The 25,085-nt window shown below is 41.1% G+C and overlaps 1 protein-coding gene across 3 annotated transcripts in view; it reads left to right on the top strand.

Moving 5' to 3' along the window:
* The first annotated feature begins 869 nt into the window (after positions 1 to 869).
* The window catches only part of LOC112253029 (phosphatidylcholine:ceramide cholinephosphotransferase 1), a 43,515-nt gene continuing 19,299 nt past the window's right edge, over positions 870 to 25,085 (top strand). Inside the window, exon 1 of one of the 3 annotated variants that reach the window (XM_024424890.2) lies at positions 870 to 1,095. The gene's annotated coding sequence lies outside the window, so the exon portion shown is untranslated. Of the gene's footprint in view, positions 1,096 to 17,442; positions 17,606 to 24,681; positions 24,782 to 25,085 lie in introns of those variants that run through there. The other 2 variants (XM_024424891.2, XM_024424889.1) reach the window with 2 other exon arrangements.

Here is a 25,085-nt window from a genome sequence, read left to right as displayed (position 1 = left end):
GCCAAGGCAAGATAGGCTTATAGCCATGCAAAGAGTGCCCTCTTCAGCACAAAAAATAAAATGCAACAATAAAGTCAAATTCTACGAAGAACGGCTTTTCCCCCTAGCGTTTCTCCACATTTTATATCGGTCCTTTTCGGTAGATTAAATGCCAATAAAAATACATCCATATAAGGCTAATATCGGCCGGGCTCAAATTTGTAGGGCCTTCCTCTGATACTGCCCGTTTTAGGGGTCCTGGGTGGCAGGGAGCTCGCCCCAGTGATGCTCTGGGGTATCACTCAAACCTCTGTCACCGAGTAGGCTGATACCCCATTTTATGGATACACAATCCATAGGTAAGGCTGTACAGTCACATATGAATGTCAATATGTACAATAGGCTGAATAGTGAGGTGAATTCCCACTGTTAAAGTCCCGCAATAAGAGCTACAATGCTAATGTAACCTGTGCTATACTGCACCGCTGTAACTCTGCGTTAGTACTTAGTAACTTCACATAGTACTTTAACAACTGTTACACTAATATGCGTGTAAACTCTTCGCAGTTGTGTTCTGTGGGTGTCACTGAGTAGACTGATAACCCATTTCATGAATCCACAATCAATAAGTACGTGAAATATAAGTATGCCCCCAATGCAATTCTTAAATCAATACATCCACAGTGCGATTTCATACAGATTATATTTTTCGGAGGTCAAATTAACTAATTATTGTCATTTGTTAATATTCCAAACTTGTTCAGCATTATCTAGTTCAATTATGTCATGATTCCGTTATTTGTATCCGTTTGCATCACTTTCAATGAGGAACTTTTTATTTTGAAGGCGAACCGCAAAGTCCACTATTGTGGCTAGTCGTTATTGTAGCTAGCTTCACATAGGTCAAAACCACCTACCCACGAAAACAACCCCAAACCATCCCGACTAACGTTACGTTCAACGGTGTTGCATTTATATCGTCTACCCATCGGAATAAAAGGGAACCTAAAACGATTTATTTTGAAATTAAGAATATTTTTCATGTAATAATGTACGCCGGATAGCTACGCCACATTCCTCTGATAGCTACAAGTCGCCAATGTGATGTTATATGCGGTAAGTGTCAACTAGCTGACGTTACAAAGTAGCAAGTACAAGAAACCACAATTTATACATTATCTGGCTACACCATCTATTTTGTATCAGTTGTCATGCTTGCAATTTGTCTCTTTATCTAGCTAGCTATTTAACTAGATTTGTTGCATTGCCTGACTAGCTAACTAACATGTTATTCGAGCTAGCTAACACCCCTGTTTAATCTCTTTAACCTGATATTGTCAGTTAGCTAGCTAGCTCGCGATGTCAAACGCACCAACCGTTCGGTCAAATGAAGAATCTGTGGCCCTTTTAGCGAATGAACTCTGACTAAACTGGAAGCTGTTGCTGGCTGTCATTTCCATTTAATATCTGGTAGCTAACAGGCTAAAGAAAGACAGCTTGTTTTAGCAAACTATAACTTGCTATTTTTAGCAGCTTAGTTTAAGCCACACATGCAATGACTGGAGGAAATAAATGGACACCATAAACTCTGTTACACAGTGGGGTAAAGTACTTTAGTAAAAATAATTTGTCTGTACTTCGCTATTTATATTTTTGACAATATACTTAACTACACTCCTAAAGAAAATAATATACTTTTTAATCCATACGTTTTCCCTGACACCCAAAATTACTTGTTACACTTTGAATGCTCAGCAGGACAGGAAAGTTAACCAATTCACGAGCATATCAAGAGAACTTCCATGGTCATTCTCTGATCTGGTGGACTGACTAAACACAAATGCTTTGTTTGTAAATTATGTTGGAGTGTGCCCCTGGCTAACCGTAAATGAAAAAAAGAGAAAATGGTGCCATCTGGTTTGTTTAATATAGGGAATGACAATTGGGTACTTTTCCCATCACTAGTTACACCCTACTTGATCTAGCTACCTGCAATTGTCTGTGTTGCAGTCTGGTCAATTTGACTCAGTTTGTTACCTTGCTGTGAAGGTTGAGTTAGTCTGATTTAATCAGGCAGTAATTAATTCACAATTAATTGTTATATAGGATACAGCCTGAAACTAATGCCTGCCAAATCGTGTAAATGTTCCTTACAAGCCACAATGTTTTATACAATTACATTTTAACTTACTCTACCTGTTATCTGTGTGGGTTGTTCTTAAATGTCTCAACATTTGAGACAAAATATTCACAATATTGTTTACCTGACTTTTCAGAGAGCTGGTAGGTTTTATATTGACTATTCAGTTCTACTTCATACCTATCAGACCATCAGTTTGGTTGAAAGTATGGATTATATCCCTCGTGCTCCGCACAGGTCGAGTTGGTTGCTGGATCGAATCCCTGAGCTGACAAGGTACAAATCTGTTGTTCTTCCCTGAACAAGGCAGTTAACCCACTGTTCCCCGGTAGGCCATCATTGTAAATAAGAATTTGTTCTTAACTGACTTGCCTAGTTAAATAAAGGGTTAGCTGCAGAGGCTGTGGCTTGAGGGTCATCAAGCTCTAGCCTAGCTAAGGCTGCACACAGGACAGCGCGTAGTGAGGCAGAGCTTCCTTCTGACTCTGCGTAATCCGAGGCTTGGAATGACTCCTCTGACCCATCTTTAGCGTTCACGGTATGGGTAAACAACACTGGTTAGCACCTCCACCATGTTGTGCGTCATCACCCTGGTCACTAAAGTGCCGGTTGGATGCCCGAGTGGAGAGCCGGTCATCATCATCACTGCTATCTGTGTCCTTTGTTGCATCCCCCATGCTGGAGGGTGTGCTAGGGAGCCCCGACTCAGGGGGCTTGAAGGAATGCAAAAGCGTTTTTAGCTTCTCTATCTCAGAAGATAAGTAATCGATCTTACGAGTGAGGCTCTTACTTCTTTTTTTTTTTACAGGTGAAGGGTAGGGGGGCATTGGTTTCATGGGCTTTCCCTCTTTTTGTGGCCTTGGATGGGTCCTAGCGAACAATGCCAGACGCTGGTAAATTATCTGTGAAAACAAGGCCCTCTACTCTGGCTAGCCGCACTTCTCTCACCTTCACAGGCAGGGTGGCACAGTTACTGGTCAGAAAGGGCTTCAGGTGGTCAACACCTAGAGAGGTGGGGCACAGGTCATGACCATCTTCTACTTGTTGTTCAGCCACAAGAGGATCAGCCATGCATGCCCAGCATCATTTTGATCTGGTGTTCTCTCAGCTCAGAATGTGTAGAAGAAAATTATAAAATATTTATTTTGGAATACTGATTTAATCAAATGAACTAGTAAAATAGTAACCGGAGACTGTATACAACAGCTACCACAATACACAGTAAGGGTAGAGAGCTACAATAATCTGGTGGGAGTTGTATAGCACCTGCAAAATAATTTTGGGTGAGCCTACTGTAGTTATGACCACAGGGCTAGAGCAGCAGAGATACAGTACCAGTCAAAAGTCTGGACACACCTACTCATTTCAGTTTTTTTTTTTTTTGTACTATTTTCTACATTATAGAATAATAATAGTTAAGACAAACTATGAAATAACACTTATGGAATCATGTAGTAACCAAAAAAGTGTTAAACAAATCTAAATATATTTAAGATTCTTCAAAGTAGTCACCCTTTGCCTTGATAGCTTTGGACAATCTTGTCACCTGGAATGGGTTTCAATTAATAGCTGTGCCTATATTTTCTTAATGCTTTGGAACCAATCAGTGACAAAGTAGGGGTGATATACAGAAGATAGCCCTAATTTGGTAAAATAACAAGTCCAAATTATGGCAAGAACAGCTCAAATAAGCAAAGAGAAATGACAGTCCATCATTACTTTAAGACATGAAGGTCAGTCAATATGGAAAATTGTGCAGTCCCAAAAACCATCAAGCGCTATGATGACACTGGCTCTCATGAGGTCTGCCACAGGGAAGGAAGACCCAGAGTTACCTCTGCTGCAGAGGATAAGTTCATTGGAGTTACCAGCCTCAGAAATTGCAGCACAATTAAATTCTTCAGAGTTCAAGTAACAGACACATGTCAACATCAAATGTTCAGATGAGTTGCGTGAATCAGGCCTTCATGGTCGTATTGCTGCAAAGAAACCATTAAAGGACACCAATAAGAAGAAGAGACTTGTTTGGGCCAAGAAACACGAGCAATGGACATTAGACCGGTGGAAATCTGTCCTTTGGTCTGATGAGTCCAAATGTTTGATTTTTGGTTCCAACCGCCATGTCTTTGTGAGACACAGAGTAGGTGAATGGATGATCTCTGCATGTGTGGTTCCCACCATGTAAAATGGAGGAGATGGTATGGGGGTGCTTTGCTGGTGACACTGTCTGTGATTTAATTTAGGATTCAAGGCACACTTAACCAGCATGGCTACCACAGCATTCTGCAGCGATACGCCATCCCATCTGGTTTGGGCTTAGTTGGACTATCATTTGTTTTTCAACAGGACAGTGACCCAACATGCCTCCAGGGTTGTATAAGGGCTATTTGACCAAGAAGGAGAGTGATGGAGTGCTGCATCAGATGACCTGGCCTTCACAATCACCAGACCTCGACTCAATTGAGACAGTTTGGGATGAGTTGGACCGCCAAGTGAAGGAAAAGCAGCCAACAAGTGCTCTACATATGTAGGAACTCCTTCAAGACTGTTGGAAAAGCATTCCAGGTGAAGTTGGTTGAGAGAATGCCAAGTGTGCAAAGCTGTCAAGGTAAGGGGTGGCTGCTTTGAAGAATATAAAATGTATTTTGATTTGTTTGACACTTTTTTTAGTTACTACATGATTCCATATGTGTTATTTCAGAGTGTTGATATCTTCACTATTACTCTACAATGTAGAAAATAGTAAAAATGAAGAAAAACCCTGGAATGAGTAGGTGTGTCCAAACTTGTGACTGGTACTGTACGATTAAACGTAGGCTCCTTTATGTGAAACACGCATGAATGGCTGTTGTTTGGTAAACCAAGCTGACAACACAGTGGCAGCTCGGGGGAGTTTGTAAGCTAGCTGACGACACACATTGTTAACTAGGCTGGTTTGGTAAACTAGCTAGCTAGTAGCATGCTAGTAATACCAGGGGAGAGGGATGCCTAGGGGAGGCAATCTGAATTTCACGTCTTATAGTTGGCTAGGCTAACAACCTTCCTAGACGCAGTTATCTAGGGAAGTGATCCGTTCGAGTTTTAAATAGTCAAAGGACAACTGTCTTGCCCATGCCCCGATGACTCCAGACGGACGATGAGAAAGGTCCCAGTAGTCCCTACGGCTGAGTGGGCCATTGAACTTAGAAAACAGCTGAGTCAGGCTACACCGCTGTGGTGCCCAGAAACCAGGCATCCGATTGTGGCAGAGGGTAAGGCCTGACGTGCTTGAACCTCACCATTCTCACTCGGCCCAGCCCTACACACGCCTGTGGTCCTACATCCAATCCTAACACAGGTTCTCGCCAGCCCCCGATGGCGATACAGCCGTGGTCAGCAACCCCACAAACAGGCGTAGGGACAGAAACTGAGTGGCGGAGGTCAGCCGTTGGCATCTCACTCCTCAGACACATGGGTGGTGATGACCCTCTCACAAGGGTACAGGCTCCGGTTGGGTACAGGCTCTCACAAGGGTACAGGCTCCCACCATTAGAATGACTTCAGTCACAGACCCTCTGAAAGCTTGCACCCTCAACAAGGAGATTGTAGGGCGCGATCACGAGTAAAAGCTTCAGAACAGCAAGATGGCTTTTACTCAACCTATTTCCTGGTTCCGAAGAAAGATGGAGGGTTCCGTCCAGTTTTGCATTTAAAATGATTAAATGTTCGCCTTCCAGGGCCAGGTATACCAGTTTGTGATATTACCCTTCAAGTCTCTCCCTGGCTCCTCGCATCTTCAGAAGATGCATAAGCGCAGCCCTGAGCTCTCTCCACCTACAGGGTTGATTCTTATTTATCTCGACGACTGGCTCATCTGCGCCCCCATCGTGAGGGTGTGGCCAAGGGCACAGGGTTGACACTGAACCACGTCACCACACCTGGTCTTACCGTGAACAATGAAAAGAGGAACTTCATACCAAGCCAATTGGTCAGCTTTGTCATGGCTCTGAACTCCTGCACTATGAGGGCATGTATAACACCTCAACACGTGGCCAGCATTCTTCTTCTTCCTCAACAATTACAGTTTAATAAGTTGGTGAAGGTAAGAACGTTCCAACAACAGATGGGCATGCTCAAGGTGGCCTCCATGGTGACACCGTAAGGCCTGCTGTCTCACTACAAGTGTGGTTCAACTACCTCTGCTTGGACCCATGCCGGAACATAAACACCAAAATACGGGTGTCAAGGGTGTGCTACTCTACTCTGCAGCCTTGGAGGAATAGAGCCTGCCTGACTACAGGTGTACTACTCGGATCAATTCCTGGGGAGCAGTGTGGCAACAGGTCTGTATGTGGAGAGTGGTGCCCCTGCTGGAGGAAAGCACACATCAACGTGCTGGAACTTCAGACAGTTTACCTAGCCCTGAATAACTTTCTGCCAGTTCTCAAGCACAAACATGACCTGATTCAATCATACAATACATAGACAGTGTTCCACATCAACCATCAAGGTGATATGAGGTCTGTAGGGTCCCTACATGTGGCCCAACAACTCTTGATATGGGCCCTACCACATCTGGCCTCCCTACGAACCATTCATTTCCCAGTCAAGGTGAACGAGGTGGCAGACTTCTTGTTGCAACAGACACTGCCCCCGGGGAATGGAGACTTCGCCCACAAGTATTGAAGATGATATGTCAGTGGTATGGAACAGCACATGTGAACCTGTTTGCCTCAGAGCAAACTTCCCACTGCTCCCTCCTGTTCTCTCTGGCAGAGTCTAAGAGCCCCCTGGGCATACAGTGGGGAGAACAAGTATTTGATACACTGCCGATTTTGTAGGTTTTCCTACTTACAAAGCATGTAGAGGTCTGTAATTTTTATCATAGCTACACTTCAACTGTGAGAGACGGAATCTAAAAAAAAATCCAGAAAATCACATTGTATGATTTTATAAGTAATTCATTTGCGTTTTATTGCATGACATAAGTATTTGATACATCAGAAAAGCAGAACTTAATATTTGGTACAGAAACCTTTGTTTGCAATTACAGAGATCATATGTTTCCTGTAGTTCTTGACCAGGTTTGCACACACTGCAGCCCACTGATTTTGGCCCACTCCTCCATACAGACCTTCTCCAGATCCTTCAGGTTTCGGGGCTGTCGCTGGGCAATACAGACTTTCAGCTCCCGCCAAAGATTTTCTATTGGGTTCAGGTCTGGAGACTGGCTAGGCCACTCCAGGAACTTGAGATGCTTTTTTACGGAGCCACTCCTTGCCCTGGCTGTGTGTTTCGGGTCGATGTCATGCTGGAAGACCCAGCCATGACCCATCTTCAATGCTCTTACTGAGGGAAGGAGGTTGTTGGCCAAGATCTCGTGATACTTGTCCCCATCCATCCTCCCCTCAATACGGTGCAGTCATCCTGTCCCCAAAGAATGATGTTTCCACCTCCATGCTTCACAGTTGGGATGGTGTTCTTGGGGTTGTACTCATCCTTCTTCTTCCTCCAAACACGGCGAGTGGAGTTTAGACCAAAAAGCTCTATTTTTGTCTCATCGGACCACATGACCTTCTCCCATTCCTCCTCTAGATCATCCAGATGGTCATTGGCAAACCTCAGATGGGCCTGGACATGCGCTGGCTTGCTGCAGGATTTTAATCTATGACGGCTTAGTGTGTTACTAATGATTTTCTTTGAGACTGTGGTCCCAGCTCTCTTCAGGTCATTGACCAGGTCCTGCCGTGTAGTTCTGGGCTGATCCCTCACCTTCCTCATGATCATTGATGCCCCACGAGGTGAGATCTTGCATGGAGCCCCAGACCGAGGGTGATTGACCGTCATCTTGAACTTCTTCCATTTTCAAATTATTGCGCCAACAGTTGTTGCCTTCTCATCAAGCTGCTTGCCTATTGTCCTGTAGCCCATCCCAGCCGTGTGCAGGTCTACAATTTTGTCCCTGATGTCCTTACACAGCTCTCTGGTCTTGGCCATAGTGGAGAGGTTGGAGTCTGTTTGATGGTGTGTGGACAGGTGCAGTTAATACAGGTAATGAGTGGAGAACAGGAGGGCTTCTTAAAGAAAAACTAACAGGTCTGTGAGAGCCGGAATTCTTACTGGTTGGTAGGTGATCAAATACTTATGTTGTGCAATAAAATGCAAATTCATTACTTAAAAATCATACAATGTACAGTTGAAGTGTACCTATGATAAAATACTTTGTAAGTAGGAAAACCTGCAAAATCGGCAGTGTATCAAATACTTGTTCTCCCCACTGTAGATGCCTTAACAACCCACATGGCCAGAGGGCCTACTGTATGCTTTCCTTCCAACCCCCCTGTTCTTAGCAATGCTGCACAGGGTCTCTCAGGCTCAGCACAGTCTGCTGCTTGAAGCCCCCAGATAGCCAGCGAGATCCTGGTTTCCAACCCTCCTCAGCTCCCTCAGACAGGACCTGCTCTCACAGTTAGACGGCAGGATATGGCATCTCTGACCAGACCAACTACAGCTATGGGTGTGGCCTTTGAAGAGCTTGACCCTCTACTGATCAGCTGCGACTCTGCTATTATCGAGACGTTACAGAATGCCAGAGCCCCATCGACCAGGAAGATGTATGCTGGTCGCTGGAAGCTGTTTATTGAATGGTGCTCTACCAGGGCAGAGCTTCCTTCAGAAACTATTGTACTCAAGGGCCTCCCGGGTGGCGCAGTGGTTAAGGGCGCTGTACTGAGATAGATAGTAGCTACTAAAAACAATTGGATACCACGAAATTGGGGAGAAAAAGGGGTAAAAAAAAAACTATTGTACTCCGGTCGCTCTGCCTCTACCTTGAAGGTGTATGCCTCAGGCCTATCGGCTAACCATTTACACATCGATGGAAAATTGTCAGGGACCCACTACCTCATCTGCCAATTCAGAGGTTAGTAGTGCTATTCCTCGTGACCTTGTTGGTATGAGTCATCCGTACTTTCAACAACACGGACAAATGTAACTATGGTTCTACGAATACCTGGAAGACCGTCAGTACTTTCCTGTCACTCTGAATCTTTTGATGAGAAAATTCTCTTAGACAGTGCGTGGTCTGATGTACTGTTTTATATGAAACGCGGAGGCAAGACCTCCCACGCTGTCACGTCACCGGAGTGACATTGTTGTTATTATTACTCGACCTGCTCGGCGCACCAGGGATATAATCCATACTTTCAACCGTACTGACGGTCTTCCAGGTCCGTAGTTACATTTGTAACTTCCGTTTTCTCTCGTCAATAGCTAGTGCAACCAAGCAGGCATGTCATAAAAATTGTACAGTGCCTTCAGAAAGTATTCATACCCTTGCTTTATTCCACATTTTGTTGTTACAACCGGATTTCAAAATTGATTAAATATATATATATTTTTTCACCCATCTGCACACAATACCCTATAATAACAGTGAAAACATGTTATTAGAAATTTCAGCAAATTTATTTCACTTTTTTAAATGTAAAAAATAAATAAACAAACAAAAAACGGGTTGATTGTTCTCCATCCTCCCCTGATTCAGAATCTACAATTTTATTGTCATGGCATGCTTGGTTCAATAGCTATTGGCGAGAGAACGGAATATCCAGTGCAAATCTAACTTTACCTGGTGCCAAACCAACCATATACCGGCTGGGTCTCTAAAAAAATTGTCCACACTTTCTGGTGTGTACATTTACATGATTTTGCAGGCATTCGTTTCAGGCTGTATATAGCAATTAATTGTGTATTACAGCCTGATTAATGAGACTAAGGTTGAGTAGGCATACTAAGGAGCTACTTTTCAGTATGAACTCACTATGCCTTGTGAAAGTGTTGTGGTTGCAAAGAAACATCAACAAACAGATTTACAGCCATGTAGATACAGTTGAAGTCGAAAGTTTACATACACCTTAGCCAAATGCATTTAAACTCAGTTTTTCACAATTCCAGACTTTATAATCAGAGTAAAAATTCCCTGTCTTAGGTCAGTTAGGAACACCACCTTATGTTAAGAATGTGAAATGTCAGAGTAATAGTAGAGATTTATTTCAGCTTTTATTTTTTTCATCACATTCCTAGTGGATTAGAAGTTTACATACACTCAATTAGTATTTGGTAGCATTGCCTTTTAAATTGTTTAACTTGTGTCAAATGTTTCGGGTAGCCTTCCACAAGCTTCCCACAATAAGTTGGGTGAATTTTGGCCCATTCCTCCTGACAGAGCTGGTGTAACTGAGTCAGGTTTGTAGGCCTCTTTTCTTGCACACGCTTTTTCAGTTCTGCCCACAAATGTTCTATAGGATTGAGGTCAGGGCTTTGTGATGGCCACTCCAATACCTTGACTTTGTTGTCCTTAAGCCATTTTGCCACGACTTTGGAAGCATGCTTGGGGTCATTGTCCATTTGGAAGACTCATTTGCAACCAAGATTTAACTTCCTGACTGATGTCTTGAGATGTTGCTTCAATATATCCACATACTTTACCTCCTCATGATGCCATCTATTTTGTGAAGTGCACCAGTCCCTCCTGCAGCAAAGCATGTGCCCCCCCCACCCCCGTGCTTCACGGTTGGGATGGTGTTTTTCGGCATGCAAGCCTCCCCCTTTTTCCTCCAAACATAATGATGGTCATTATGGCCAAACAGTTATATATATTTTTTCCCCTCCAAGGATGAATCAGACTTGTGGAAGTCAAAAAATTTTTTATCTGAGGTCTTGCCTGATTATCTTTTGATTTTCCCATGATGTCAAGCAAAGAGGCACTGAGTTTGAAGGTAGGCCTTGAAATACATCCACAGATACACCTCCAATTGACTCAATGATGTCAATTAGCCTATCAGAAACTTCTAAAGCCATGACACAATTTTCTGGAATTTTCCAAGCTGTTTAAAGGCACAGTCAACTTAGTGGATGTAAACTTCTGACCCACTGGAATTGTGATTAAGTGAAATAATCTGTCTGTAAACAAATGTTGGAAAAAAGACTTGTGTCATGCACGAAGTAGATGTCCTAACTAACGTGCCAAACTATAGTTTGTTAACAAGGAATTTGTGGAATGGTTGAAAAATGAGTTATAATGACTCTAAATGTATGTAATCTTCCGACTTCAGCTGTATATCTCACAATTCTTTGACTTGCAAGTTGCCACAGTGTTTTTTGTTTGCTCAATGTATGGTCCAGTATAATCCTGATTTGGCTGATTCTTTTCATGGTTTGAATGTAGAGAGGACATGAGGCATGTAAGTTCAGGCATAGAGTGTGTGACCTGATTTACTATTAGTTACCATGAAGCTTCTCTAAATGGTCCTCCACCTTGGGGAGAGAGAAGTAAACATCAACACAGATATTTTTACACATGCTTTTGAAGAGCATATAGCAGGCTATGAATGCTGCCAGGCAACCTCTGAAGTATGAAAATAAAATCAACAATAGAAAGCAGCCCTGAGGACTTCCAAACTCTGCAAATGTCCAGAGAAAGGGAGAGGCTAGAATGAAAATGGGAGGTTTGTTTTCAAAAAGGGGGAAGGGTCATGGTGCTGTTCTTGTGAAAGCACTTATTATTACCAAAGATACGTCCTACTCTTGAGGGATGATAAAATGACGAATGTGTAAGGGGCCAGGGCATTATGTCAATGAACACAACAATTAATTGTTTTTTTTATTGTTGTCAGTATGGCCAGTTCACTTTGCAAAGGAATTATCTTTGCCAAGCATGTCTATGGACAAGCAGATGAGTTCAAAGCAGACAAGACAAGTCTGTTTTGTGTGCTTGCAGAAACAAGATTGCTGTATTTTGGATTCAAACTGAAGGCTTCTTGATTTTAGCAAACCAACATTTTCACACAGCTCTTTGACAAGAGTTTTTATATCAACTTATTTTGGGAGTTATGGCTTTGCTTACTGAAAGCCTATACATTTATTTATTATGTAGGCTATGAGGTAAATGGGACCCTTCCTACCTCGGTCTGTATGCATACTCTGAACCACATGATGGCAATGACTTCACTCTGTTCCTCTCCATGCATAATTAGAAACGCATGAAGTTCTACCAACACTCACATGATATGCCCAAGTTTGCCTGGCTAGCAACTAGTCTTGGAGTTCTAGTGCACTTGGATCTATGTTGAGTACTTGGATCTATGTTGAAAGAGGATATATCCCATCTAATGTTTACATCTGAAGATCTGAGTCGTACGTACATTTAGGGCATTTCCATGTAAAAGGACCCATGAGCACCAACGTGAAGTTCATTGGAATATGTCAAATGAAAACTAATGCAGGGCATACAATACACGACTTTAAAATATCTAACGTCACTGAACCTCTCACATTAAACGACCGTCTTTCCTGTAGTTTTCCGTCTTGCCAACGTAGTGGTGCACACATTAAGCAATGTATCACAGATGGGGGGATTCACACACTACAAGATTCTTCAATTGGTTGTAAGGATTCTCGATACCACACTGTCTCATGAAAACGATGTGATTTAGATTGTTAACATAGCTAGAGCTGTGGCTCAAAGCAGCCTCATAAACATTATCAGTCAGACATTCACGCTTGCCATACAGAGTTTAAATATCTAGCCAATAAATGTTGAATAGAAAAAACATTGCTTGTGAACTTCAGAGCTGTAATAATTTGACACTTTGTACTTGCTTTTAAAACTTCTTAGGGATAGGGGGCAGTATTTTCACGTCCGGATGAAAAGCATGCCCAAAGTAAACTGCCTGTTACTCAGGCCCAGAAGCTAGGATATGCATATAATTGGTAGATTTGGATAGAAAATCATCTAAAGTTTCTAAAACTGTTAAAATAATGTCTGTAAGTATAACATAACTGATTTGGCAGGTGAAACCCAGAGGACAAACCATCCAGGGGGAAGAAACTTGAGGTCATAGTATTTCCCAATGGGTTTCTATGGGAAGCCCTATTTAATAGGAACCTGGTTGCAGTTCCTATGGCTTCCACTAGATGTCTTTAGAAATTGTTCAATGTTTTCTTTTGAGAAATGAAGAAGTATGGCTGTTTTTTTGTAAGTGTCACTCCAGGTAGACTCTCTGTTTTGGTACGCATGAACTGAAACGCGCTTCACGTTGTTTTTATCCGGTAACAGTTTATCCCGTCCTTAAATTTTATCGATTATTTACGTTTTAGGATTCTTGAGGTTGGATTAGGAACGTTGTTTGAAATGTTTGTACCAAGTTTACAAGTAACTTATTAGATACTTTGTAGTCGTGTTGGGCAAGTTGGAACCGGTGTATTTCTGAATCAAACGCACCAAATAAATTGACATTTTGGGGATATCAAGAAGGAATTTATCGAACAAAATGACCATTCATTGTGTCACTGAGACATTTGGGATTGCAAAAAGAAGATCTTCAAAGGTAAGGCATTTATTATATCGTTATTTCTGACTTTTTTGTCGCCACCTGTCTGGTTAAAATTATTTTCATGTGTTTGTTTGCGGGGTGCTGTCCTCAGATAATCGCATTTTTGAAATCTGATACTGCAGCTGGATTAACAAGAAGTTAAGCTTTATTTTGATGTATTACACTTTTTTATTTTCGTGAATCTTGAAAATGGTTATTTCTGTAGTTTGAATTTGGCGCTCTGCAACTTCACTGGATGTTGTCAAATCGATCTCGCTAAAGGGATTGGCGCGCAAAGGGATCACTAACAGGTTAACAAAAGCCAAACACATACTAGTAGTAGTCATCGCTCCTTCTCGAGAGTCTACACATTTTGGGTGATGCGATACAGCGTTATCTTGGCTTATTCCCTAGCGAGCTCTAATTGGCTTGCTGATCACTGTTCTCAACTTTTCATTGCACATCTCGAGCTCAAGAACTACAAGAGCATGGCAGATTTTGTGTCGATATTTGGCACATCTTGGACAGCTCAAAGACTAGATCTGTAGTCAGATTGCGTCGCTGACCCACTCACGTTAAACGTGTGTCATGGTCAAAATTATTGTCACCCCTGTTTTCAATACTCTAGCACCCACCCCTTGCGAGGATAACGACTCTAAAATGTCCTGGTAGCCTAGTTGGTGAAGTTCATGATGCTTAATGTCAACAAAAAACTGAGGACGATTTTACCAAAACTGTTACCAAATGTTACAGCTGCACAGTTATTCTAGTGCTATTGTAAAATGTTCAGTGGGAATTGTTCAACTTTTTAAAATGAATGTTTTGTTTTTTTGTAACATGGAATTGCCCTTTACTTTTTGAGACTTGGATGACTTCATTTGTTAATTTTGTTGAATGCTTTTTTTGTTTTGAAGAACTCCACAACAACAAAGACTTGCATTCAGAAAACGATTCTCACAATTTTATTTTATATTTTTATTTCACCATTATTTAACCAGGTAGGCAAGAACAAGTTCTCAACTGTGACCTGGCCAAGATAAAGCAAAGCAGTGCGACAACAGAGTTACCTATAAACAAACGTACAGTCATTAACACAAAATAAAATAAAAATCTATGTACAGTGTGTGCAAATGTAGGGAGGTAGGCAATAAATAGGCCCTAGAGGCGAAAATAATGACAATTTAGCATTAATACGGATGGCACTGTGATAGACTACATCCAGTTTGCTGAGTAGAGTGTTGGGGGCTATTTTGTAAATGACATTGTTGAGGATCGGTAGGATATAGTCAGTTTTACGAGGGTATGTTTGGCGGCATGAGTGAAGGAGGCTTTGTTGCGAAATAGGAAGCCGATTCTAGATTTAATTTTGGATTGGAGATGTGAGTCTGGAACGAGAGTTTACAGTCTAACCAGACACCTAGGTATTTGTAGTTCACATATTTTAGGTCAGAACCGTCCAGAGTAGTGATGCTAGTTGGGCGGGAGGGTGCGGGTAGCAATCGGTTGACGAGCATGCACATTTAACCTCTCTGAGATATGTGGGACGGTATCGTCACAGAAAAAAAAAACAGCCATTTTTCCAGCCAAAGAGAGGAGTCACAAAAAGCACAAATAGAGGTCAAATTAATCACTAACCTTTGATGATCTTCATCAGATGACACTCATAGGACTTCATGTTACACAATACATGTATGTTTTGTTTGCTAAAGTGTATATTTATATTTTTTTTAAATCTCATTTTACATTGGCGCGTTACGTTCAGTAGTTCTAAAATATGCGGTGATTGTGCAGAGAGCCACATCTATGTACAGAAATACTCATTATAAATGGTGATGAAAATACAACTGTTATACATGGAATTAGAGATATACTTCTCCTTAATGCAACCTCTGTCTGTTTAAGAGACAGGAGTCTCTTAAAGAAGAAGTTACATGTCTGTGAGAGCCAGAAATCTTGCTTGTTTGTAGGTGACCAAATACTTATTTTCCACCATAATTTGCAAATAAATTCATAAAAAATCCTACAATGTGATTTTCTGGATTTTTTTCCATTTTGTCTGTCATAGTTGAAGTGTACCTATGATGAACATTACAGTCCTCATCTTTTTAAGTGGGAGAACTTGCACAATTGGTGGCTAACTAAATACTTTTTTGCCCCACTGTATGTGTTTCTCCTTCCGGTATGAAACTTCAAAAGCGAATGACTCTCATTACGCTGGAGCTTAATACATGGCTTGGTCTTGCAACACATAAACATGACCTATTGCCGTTTAGCTCAGCTCATTGGCGATCTTCCAAAATTTCAACCTGAAAAATAACAAACATCACGTAAAGGTAGACTCAGCGTGAAGCGAACCCATGCACGTGTGCAGATACTGTGTGAGAGCGAAGTCTTGCATCTCTCTCATTTCAATATCTATGGTGCTACTTGTGGCAACGTCATTTTGCTGAGTCTATCTTTAATGCACAAGACATATCTAGCTTTAATGTAGGAGTAGCAATGCTTTTTGATGACATCATGAATTAATCAAACAGGCCTGAGCCGCGCATCGGGCTGTCACTCACAAGCCCAGCATGGAATAATGCCATAAGCAACAACCGCTTAAACAACCTGTGGTAGCCTGTCACTGTCACCAGTAGCAATGACAACAACAGTGACACATCAAAGGTGACAGGCTCGTGGTGCTGAAAGGACACCGACCGTGATCTGCACACTCTGTGTAGGATAACTATTTTTGTAAAACACATAGAGAGCAGTCACACACAGCATACTGATAAAAGCCACACATTTAAAATAAGCCAGTAGGCCCCCAATAACAAATACACAACAATTTTAAGTATATCCAAAATCGAAATGTACAACTATTACTTCCCATTGCAAACATACTTTTAACACGTTCCATACACAAATGTTTCACACAAGTTATTTTCAAAGAGATAGCTAACAGCTGCAAAAACAGTAAGCTGCAAATCACCAAATCATGATAATGTGATACTTCTTGTTGAAAGTTAATCTTGAAGGGTGTTAACAAATTAGCAAAAACAACCTCTTTGATAACACTTGTGGCTGCAGCTGCTATACACTACAACAAAAGGTAGCTAGAGACCAGGATTATTCAGTCGTTTCTTGCCCAGGGACCCTGTAAATTAGATATCTCTTTAATCCATTTTAAATTCAGGCTGAAACTCCACAAAATGTGGAAAGAGTCTGGGAGTGTGAATACTTTCTGAAGATACTGTTTTTAGTAAACATATTAACATGCACCATTAAATGAATGTATTCAACGAAACAGGAAACAACTACTGCATGTGTAAATTGCTTTGGAATAATGTTGCTCTTGACTCGGTTTCAATTGAATAGTGGAATTTGACTACTGTAGGTGTTTCCACCTACTCACTTCCTCCATATTAATACACTGTTCTTCAATCTCTTATCTTCTGTCTAGGTCAACATATAGGCTTTTTGTCTTTAGGTTTTGTGTGTATGCTGTACTATACTGTAAAACAGTGTATATGTATATAAACAGTTTTTATGGTGTGTGTGTGTGTGTGTGTGTGTGTGTGTGTGTGTGGACCTGACCTGGTCATAATTTAATCATGAATTCACAGGTGGGTTCCTCATTAACGGGTGGCACCTGCGAGCATTTGTTATTGTGCTGTTAAGCTCAGCTCTTCAGAGTATTCAAGGCAAACAGACTCATTAGGGGTGTATTCACTTGGAACAACTTGGAAGCAAACGGAACGAAACTGGGAGGGACCTACCTGAATTTGTCCAATAGAAACCGTAATTTCCGCTGCAAACTGTTTTCCTTCTGTGCAAAATGTTTTGCTACAGTACGCAACTAATGAGTACACCCCATGTCTCATCCTGACCAGGTGACAGTATTCACGTACAAATGTGTTGTGGTAATTATTTGCCTGATAAGGCTTTATTACAGGCTTATCACTGCTGATGCATAGCTTTGTTCTGTGTTGATCCCTGGTACTTGGTTGAGAACCTAATCGGTTTGCATAGGTGGGTTAGCTGACAACCTAACAATGTTCATGCTTCAGTGGTGCAGAAGTCCGTGAGATGTTGTGATTCTGGATAGCCAGTTAGACACCAACAATGACAAACTGCCATGTAGGGAATCGTAAGTGACTCTTTCAGCTGGTTTCATCTTGTTCTTGATACCATGTCTTGTTTTGAGGTGTTTTGATGAATTTCATGACAATGAAATGCTTATGATAATATGGCAAAAATTCTCTAGCTAGCTAACCAACAACTGTAACAATGTATTTCAGACAACAAGTGCTCATTGTGCAAATGTATTTGTTTTCAATAAATATTGGAGACGAAATATACACTGAACAAAAATATAAACGCATCATGCAACAATTTCAAAGATTTTACTGAGTTACAGTTCATATAAGGAAATCAGTCAATTTAAATAAATTCATTAGGCTGTAATCTATGGATATCACATGACTGGGAATACAGATATGCATCTGTTGCTCTGAGATACCTTAAAAAAAAGTAGGGGCATGGATCAGAAAACCAGTCCGTATCTAGTGTGACCACCATTTGCCTCATGCAGCTCGACACATCTCCTTCACATAGAGTTGATCAGGCTGTTGATTGTGGCCTGTGGAATGTTGTCTCACTCCTCTTCATTGTCTGTGTGAAGTTGCTGAATATTGGTGGGAACTGGACATGTTGTGCATGTCGATCCAGAGCATCCCAGACATGCTCAATGGGTGACATGTCTGGTGAGTATTCAGGCCTTGGAAGAACTGGGACATTTTCAGCTTCCAGGAATTGTGTAGCGATCCTTACGACATGGGGCTGTGCATTATCATGCTGAAACATGAGGTGATAGCGGCAGACGAATGGCACGACAATGGGCCTCAGGATCTCGTCATGGTATTTTTCTGCGTTCAAATAGCTATCAATGAAATGCAATTGTGTTCATTGTTCATAGCTTATGCCTGCCCATACCTTAACTCCACCTCCAGCATGAGTAACTCTGTTCCCAACGTTGACATTAGCAAACCACGACGACCTACCATCTGCCCGGTACAGTTGAAACTGGGATTCATTCGTGAAGAGCACTTCTCCAGCGTGCCATGCAACTGGCCATCGAAGGTGAGCATTTGTCTACTGAAGTCGTTTACGATGCCGAACTGCTGTCAGGTCAAGACCCTGGTGAGGATGACGAGCATGCAGATGAGCTTCCCTCAGACTGTTTCTGACAGTTTGTGCAGATATTCTTTGGTTGTGCAAACCCACAGTTTCATCAAGACGATCCTGCAGGCAAAGAAGCCAGATGTGGAGGTCCTAGGCTGGCGTGGTTACACATGGTCTGCGGTTGTGAGGCTAGTTGGACATACTGCCAAATTCTCTAAAATGACGTTGGTAGAGAAATGAACATTCCATTCTCTGGCACCAGCTCTGGTGGACATTCCTGCAGTCAGCATGCCAATTGCATGCTCCCTCAACTTGAGACATCTGTTACATTTTAGAGTGACCTTTTATTGTCCACAGCACAAGGTGCACCTGTGTTATGATCATGCTGTTTTATCAGCTTCTTGATATGTTTGATATATTTTATTTCAGCTCATGAAACATGGGACCAACACTTTCCATGTTGCCTTTTTTATATTTTTATTCCGTGTAGTTTACATGCTGTCAACAATCTAAGTCAACCCTGTGTCGTGTCTTTGGCTATGCCGGATTAAGTGATATGACATGCTATTCTATAAAATAATTTCTCTGTAATTAATATTACCTGATTGAGCTAATCATGTAAATGTAATTAACTAGAGAGTCGGGCACCACAAAATAATATTTATAGAGCTGTTATCTTCCGAATAAACTCTTAAAGACCTAGTAATATTTTACAACAATAGCAGTCAATATTAATCGTCATCTTAATTCAGTCTCATCTGAAGTTGTACATTCTTAGTTATCTGCACGAACCCTGGCTAACAAGTTGAATCAGCAATACAAAATTGGGTTTAAATAATTATTTATTTACTAAATACCTAGCTAATCACACAGAATTACACGTACACATAATTAAATCATAACTTTATTACAAATTACGTCATAAAAGAAAACGTCCCTAGCGGGCGGAACAGATATGACAACTTGTTACACAAAAGAAAAGGGGCTGGGTTTGAGTGAAAGAGCGGGAAGACTGAGGAACAAAGGGAAGAAGCTGTGCTATCGTAAATACAGTATGTTATGCATTCTAAATTACCGCCCATTTGGAAAAGGAAAATGCAATAAATATTTACTCCGAGCTGCGCTTCGGCAGGTTGGTGGTAGATGGAAGGCCATGTTGCCCAACCGAGTCCTTTGAAGAATGTCTCTGGTTGACAATTGAATACGTTGTAGTAACGTCGTTAGGTGATAGGCAGGATACTCTGTCTTTTCCTTCCTAACCCTCTTTTGCATCTGCTGTTGCTAACTCAACGGCTAGGAGGTATCACTTCTATAGTGAATAAGATTTCAAAGTTCATACCATTCGCAACCAAAGCTCACGCTGATGTTGGCTTCATTCTGTAGTTATTATCTGAACCATTCTGACATCGGACTGTCTTCCTACATCCTCAGAACAGAAGGTTATATTATCATCAAGGGCTTATATAGGAAGGGAGAGGAGGGCTTGTTTGAAAAGTTTTATAGCCCATGTCCCTTCACAGGGGCGGGCCACTGATTGAGCAGAGCCTTAACTTATGAAAACCCAAATCTCACATTTTAGAAGCTATAATCACATTTCATCCCATCACAAATAATATCATATTCAAACATTTAAATTGAACAACAATTCCATGTGAATGCGATAACTCTGATGTGTAGACTTTCCACTGTAGAGTTTGTCATCTTATCATTGATGAGAATGTCTCAGATGACAACCGAACTGACATCATATTCATTAAGTACCACATAGTACCGCATATGTTGAATTGTTCGGATTACCAGAATATAGTTCATTTCCCCCCCACCTTCTGATGTTCCTAGAATCTCTATGTTAACCAAGGGTTTTGCAAATGTAACCTCAGTAGGGTAGAGAGAGGAAAAGGGGGGAAGAGGTATTTATGACTGTCATAAACCTACCCCAGGCCAACGTCATGACACCTATCTGTTTTGCCCCATAGTTCCACACGTGTTAGGTTGTTTCTTAAGAAACAAAACCATCTATACCATCTACTATTTGGGATGTTAGTCCTTGGCTTTCACCAAGGGATAGCTGCTGAATTTTCCATATAACATCAAGCTACATTTATCTCCATGTGCCAATGAGTTGGCTATGATTAGTGATTGGGGGGAAATCGATTAGTTACATATCGGAATATTATTTTTTCATAGCTCGTTCTACATCTTTTTATAGGGAGCCAATTTGTTTTCAGCACTTATAACCATGTCTGAACAAAACTCCTTGTCCCTTTGCAGCAGACATGTTTGCGCAATTTGTTTGGAACATCGAATCGCAATAAAATCACAGTATCGAATCGCAATACATAGAATTGTGAGAATCGCAATACACACCGTATCGGCACATAAGTATCATCATAATATCATATCATAAGGTCCCTGGCAATTCCCAGCCCTAGCTAAGATGTGACCATCCAGCCACTAATTGCTCTTTCAAGTTAAGCTACTTCTGAAAGAAAAAATACTGTAGCAGAGACCGTTTTATAGATTCTGTCTCACATCTACCATCGCTGGGGGAAATATGTTTGTAGATTGTATTTGGGTGAAGGGAAGTTGTAGGCTATTCAATACTTTTTACAGTCAGATTTGCATGAAACCAACCAAACAAACAAAGTCAAGGGTTAATATTTTCCTCGAATCTTATCTCTTTAGTGGTGAGTTCTGAGCCTGTTTATCTGCCAAGATTGAAGATGTGATATCCCTCTGTGACATCAGCAAATACTCTTTCCCAGGGGCCAGCGTGTTACCTCTACTATCTGTATTCAGACACCATGACACAACACACAGATTTGTGACTTGCTGTTCCGAACCCACTGTCTTCAACTATTAAGCCTGGCAGATTGATTAAAGCACTGACGGTTCCTCCACCACTGCTTTCTGATCTCATTAGGCCATTACATCATTCATTATCTCATGAGGAAATTTCAAAAGGTTGAAGATGAACACTTCAATGTCAGTGTCCAGAGATGTTTTTTTCCTGGTACTAAGGGAGGAAGGTTGAACTGAAGTCAAGGAGAGAGAGAAATCACATGGAAAAGACCCCTGTTGATAGGGCTGGAAGCTGTTTAAAAAACAGTGGAAAATTGGCCAATTCAACTGTCGCAAGCTGTGCTTGTGGAAGATGGTTAGTTAATACCACAACAGAGAAATGTTAACTAACACTAAAATTATTGCTCCAATGAACTAAATTTGGCTGGCTTCTAACTTAAGGAAAAGCTTTTACTAACTAAACTACTCTAGTCTTTTGGCAAACTGACCTTAAGACTGGCAAATTGTACCTCTATAAGGTCACTGTACTCTCAGTTATCTTAGTGGATTCATTACTTCCTACAGAAGGCCCAAAGACACGTGCATTGTTTTCAGAATCCTGTAATTGACCTTAATTGCCAATTTCCCCTCAAAAACAGGATAAATGCAATCATACAGCAGATTTGATTTGATTGCTTATTCTCATTTGTATTGAAAACCTCAGATAATTTGACTGTATATGGGTTGTCATCTATCTTGTTTGAGTTTGTCAAAAGTACCAATGGCCTTGTGCGTTATCATGAAAGAAGGAAGCTTACTTATTTTTTACGACTTACTATTTTGCAGCCAAGATGGAAGCCTGTTCAGTGTTCCCTTTCCTACAAAGTAGGCTATTTTATTTATTTCCTAGAAGACTAAAAAGCTATACCCCTATCAGGCCCGTATAGTATGAAGTGTAGATACTTTCATATATCCTCTTCTTTGAAGGCTCGGTCTTTTCATGTATTCTATTGTGAAATTTTGACAATTGAGGGTTTGCTGAAAGACTAAAGAGCGTACCATGTTTCCTCTTTCTATGCCTAAAGTATATTTGTTTGAACATGTTGAATCAACATAAGCCACCACAACCAACATTACAAGTAAGAATGTCAAAATGACATTCCAGTCATGGAAACATATTCAGGCCAACCTTTTGTTTGCTTTCCCCTCCTCCTTCCCTCTGGGTGTTTTTGCTTTTCTGGGACAATGCTTTATTTGAAACTGTAATATTCCATTACGGAACGTTACCTTCTGAGAACAATGGTGAATAAAACGTGTGAACACTATTCTCTCACCTGTATCACCTAGCCTACTACCTGCCCCACAAAGCCACATAGAACCTTATTCCACGTCTCAGTCACTGTTCCTATACATCTTGCTTATAGACTAGCCTACATGCCTGAGACTAACTCAATGACTTTCCTGGCTACTGAATGCTATGTAGAACTTCGATCATGAGGCTACAGTACCAATATTTCAAATGTTAATCTAATTTTCATTGATCAACTGCACGTACTGTACAGAAACAATTAAAAACAATTTAATGCAGGTTACTGCAAACATTTTTTTAAAGTTAATTTAGCGTAATATTGAATGAGGTACATTGGAGTTAATGTAGGAGGCGCTAATGATGTGAGCCTCAACCACTTGTCAAATAAGTGACCGTGTGGTTGATTCATCGACGTGTGAAAATGCTGTCAGTGTCAGTTTCCAACAAGTATGTCTAAAAGTTTGTTTTAAGAGGTGTCCTGACCATACAGCATTTAAAGAATCTGGACTTACTGTAGGCCAAAATATTTTGCCAACAGTAGTGCAAACCTCTCAGTAAAGTGAAACCTGCATTGCTGATGCTAAGAATGTAATCTCTAAACTCCTACTCATTCCCAGCATCTCCTCTGCCAATCAAGTTGTCCAAAAATGTAACCGATCCCCAGCATAGGCCGCTTTAGCTGGTTGCTCTCGCTCCACAGTACTGGAGAACCTTCACGTAAAAAAAAACCTGAACAAAGAGACTTTGTCTCTGCTTCTATAAGTAGCTTCTGTGTTCTATGAGACTGCAGGTGTTGTCGAAAGCCTTCAAGGCAGTTTCACACACAGGCCTACTACATACAAACGAGTAGGCCTATACCTGAATAGAATTGTGAAAACAGTCTATTATTGTAATATGAAAAGTATTTCAACACATCAGAACACTCAACCTCATGAAAGGCCTCAGGGAGCCTAGTTCATGTTTGCTATAACCAGTATAACGTGTTTGTGTGTGTGTCTGAACTTTCTCTACCCAACAGTGTTGAACTGCAGCTGCTTGCTGTTAATTTTCACCCTGGTATCGCCAACTTGTCAAGCATGTTCGGTAAAATGCATTCTATGTGGCTTTGTGGGGCAGGTAGTAGGCTAGGTGATACAGGTGAGAGAATAGTGTTCACACGTTTTATTCACCATTGTTCTCAGAAGGTAACGTTCCGTAATGGAATATTACCGTTTCAAATAAAGCATTGTCCCAGAAAAGCAAAAACACCCAGAGGGAAGGAGGAGGGGAAAGCAAACAAAAGGTTGGCCTGAATATGTTTCCATGACTGGAATGTCATTTTGACATTCTTACTTGTAATGTTGGTTGTGGTGGCTTATGTTGATTCAACATGTTCAAACAAATATACTTTAGGCATAGAAAGAGGAAACATGGTACGCTCACTGTTGAAATGTGCTCTATATGCAAACAGACTGTCTATATAATGTATCTATATGGCACAAATAAGCCTAGCTTACTGGTTCAAGTTTAGTTACCTTAGTAACATTTTAAATTCATACCTTTATGTGTTTGAGTTGTGGTAATAAGACTGTGTGGCCTAGGTGAGACGTTAAAACAATTAGTTCTATAACAGGAGCTGACCCGTTTTCAAATCCCCATGAGCCCTCCCCAGTGTGTTTTCTACTATGTGCATCCAGCTCCCTGCGCTATGTTTACTGTGCACTTTTTCTGACTGGTTGCCTGTGTTTCCACCACTTGACAGTGTGTCCTTTTCAACAAAAAAAATGAAATTTTCCAATGATATCCATTGTTCTTAAAGGATGAATAAGGTAAATGGATGGAGATCAGATCTTTTTGTGTTTTGCAGACACACGCTAGCTCAGAATGGGTGGGGTTCAGGGACTCCGTTCAAGCCAGAGAGCGATAGAGAGACCAAGAGGGAAGGAGGAGTCTGAGAAAGAGAGAGCCTTGTTCAGAGGAACTGCTGCAGAGCTGTTCTTTCTCTCTCAGAGCCACATGTGTTTTGTGATTAGAGCAGGTGAAGAATGAAGAGGAGGCACAGGGGAGATAGGGGTAAGTCATATGGCACAGGTGTTTATGCATACATAATTATTTCTATCTCCGACTGGGAACTTTAGAACCTGGAGGAATGAATGTGACTCTTCAACATTCCAACCAATGTTATTATAGTTTAGACTTTTCCTTGAAATTCAGTTTAGTTAGGTTTAAGATCTGATGTACTTGTTTTTTTGTGTTAGGGACCAGAAGTAGCCTGTGTGTTTAATGTTAGAAGACATTTATGTATAGTGTTTCGATTTTTGGGGGATGTAAGGTTTTGCCACTGTGGAGCAGTAATACACACTTTGATGGGTCAGGT

The sequence above is a fragment of the Oncorhynchus tshawytscha genome, linkage group LG06, assembly GCF_018296145.1.
Source record: "Oncorhynchus tshawytscha isolate Ot180627B linkage group LG06, Otsh_v2.0, whole genome shotgun sequence".
Lineage (NCBI taxonomy): Eukaryota > Metazoa > Chordata > Actinopteri > Salmoniformes > Salmonidae > Oncorhynchus > Oncorhynchus tshawytscha.
Note: the sequence above shows the minus strand (reverse complement) of the source record. Positions and strands in the feature narration are given on the sequence as shown.